General features: G+C 24.7%; 1 protein-coding gene across 1 annotated transcript in view; it reads right to left on the reverse strand.

Moving 5' to 3' along the window:
- Positions 1 to 774: 774 nt before the first annotated feature.
- Positions 775 to 2,089, reverse strand: part of LOC100575087 — a 9,279-nt gene continuing 7,964 nt past the window's right edge. Inside the window, exon 5 of the mRNA XM_016803221.2 lies at positions 775 to 1,902. The gene's annotated coding sequence lies outside the window, so the exon portion shown is untranslated. The remainder of the gene's footprint in view (positions 1,903 to 2,089) is intronic.

Below are 2,089 nucleotides of genomic sequence, written 5' to 3' on the forward strand. Positions count from 1 at the left end.
TTTGATATCTTTAGTAGGATACATTTTTTGTTGCAAGCAAAATTCTTCTCAAACATTAATTTAAAACCAATTGTGAATAATGCATATTATAATTTTAAAAAAATTAATAAAATTAATTCATCGAAGATTTCTATGGACCATTAGTTTTAATATAAACATATTATATATTATATTTTTAACCAAGAGTTAAGCAAAAATTCAAACATTTGATACTAATGTTATTTTTTAAATTTGTTATGTATAAATAATAATTTTTACTTAATCAATAAATTGATATTCAAATGTATTAGTACAAAAAAAATACCTGATAATGATTTTTGTTTTTAATTTTAATTACCTGATAAAAATTGATACAACAATTTTAATTCTAGGCAATAATTTCTTTTTTCTTCCAAACTGAACAATTGAACTTTGAATACAAATACTATTTAATTAACAGCATTAAATTATGTTTTAAGATATTCTTTAAATGGTATTTTAATATAATAAGGAAATAATTTTAAATCATTAATTTTGAGTAAGAAACATTTAATGTTTAAAAAATATAGACAATCATTTTTTTGTTACCCTGGGTTTCTAAAAAATACTAAAATTTAATCAACCCATAAATAATTTATACTAAAGATTTATATAAAACAATAGGTTATGTTATTGTAAAAATAAATATAGATGTATTAAAATATGTATATAAAATACAAAGTTTACAATTAATACAACTCCTCAAATTAATAATTCTAACTTCTATTAATACATGTATTTCAACAATGATAATAATTCAAATAGCATGGTATATATTACTTTTTTAGAATTGAAGATAGGTAGATAACAGAACTAAGATAGCATATTAATGTCTTTAGACAACATTATAGATATATTGATACATAATATAGTATAAAGTCAAATAGTTTTGTATTTATTGAATACTTTCAAGTTATGTTAGTTTACAAATTATTTTCTATAATTTTCAAAATAAATACATTTAGGGTTTGAAAAGAAACCGAAGGCACTCATGTTAGATAAACACTAGGCAAATAGATTTAAAATTGTGTTGAAAATAAAATGTTACATAAAAAAAAATTGACAACTTCAAGCCCATAGGGCTCTAGACTAACAGAGCCAAAGTCATAGTTTGTAGTATAATTTGTTTTTCACTAGTTAACTTCATGTCTGAGTCTACAGCAACTTAGATGGGGTTGATTAGGGGTTGGTCATCAGTCACTCCACCAACCTCTTTGCTAACACAAAGTAATAGATACAAAAATATCCAGCTGTGTCTAAATGTCTTAAAACATTTCCAATTTTAAACACTTCATCTTAAGGACCATCCATTAGATATATTAACTCCAACTTCTAATATATGAGGTTTGGAAAATCTAAAACACATTAGATGCACATAGAACTAAAAATAAAATTATTTTATAATGTTGCTTCATTAAAACAAAGTTGTTCGTTGATAAGAATACCTTAGAAACTCTTGACAAGCGAAGATTTAGTCAACATATAAATAGTTAAGCGTTGAAGTAGTATAATCTTCAACACTGGTCAGGTCATGACTAATAATTATGGCGATGGATAAGCAATAACCTTCTAATAAACCCTAGAATTAACAACCTAACTCAGGGTTTAACTGTGGAGTAAGTTTTCCAACCTTTGTGTAATGACGATTGAATAATAATAATGACGTGATGTTGGATTCACAATACTATACACCAATCCAATTGGTCAAATAATTGTGTAATGAAAACCCACTCCTCTATCTTTACTGAAAATAGTGTATCTTATAAAATCCAAATTTTGTATAAAATAAAGTAACGGTAGTACTTACCTTAAATTAAGCACAAGATCCTTACTTACAACATAGATAGCCATATTATAGACGGTATACACATTCTCAAAATTCACCTGTACAACAAAACAAACTTAAATTAATCAATTGATATTTTAAGCAAAACATTATTAATACATTAATTAAAATATCAATGAAAAATAACAATAGATGCGTATTAATGTAAATATTGTATTCAAAAAATGAATTATATATTTATTAAGAGGACGTCGTACCCGCATGTGTTGTCTCTGGCACACCACC

Source organism: Acyrthosiphon pisum, chromosome X, assembly GCF_005508785.2.
Source record: "Acyrthosiphon pisum isolate AL4f chromosome X, pea_aphid_22Mar2018_4r6ur, whole genome shotgun sequence".
Classification (NCBI taxonomy): Eukaryota; Metazoa; Arthropoda; class Insecta; order Hemiptera; family Aphididae; genus Acyrthosiphon; species Acyrthosiphon pisum.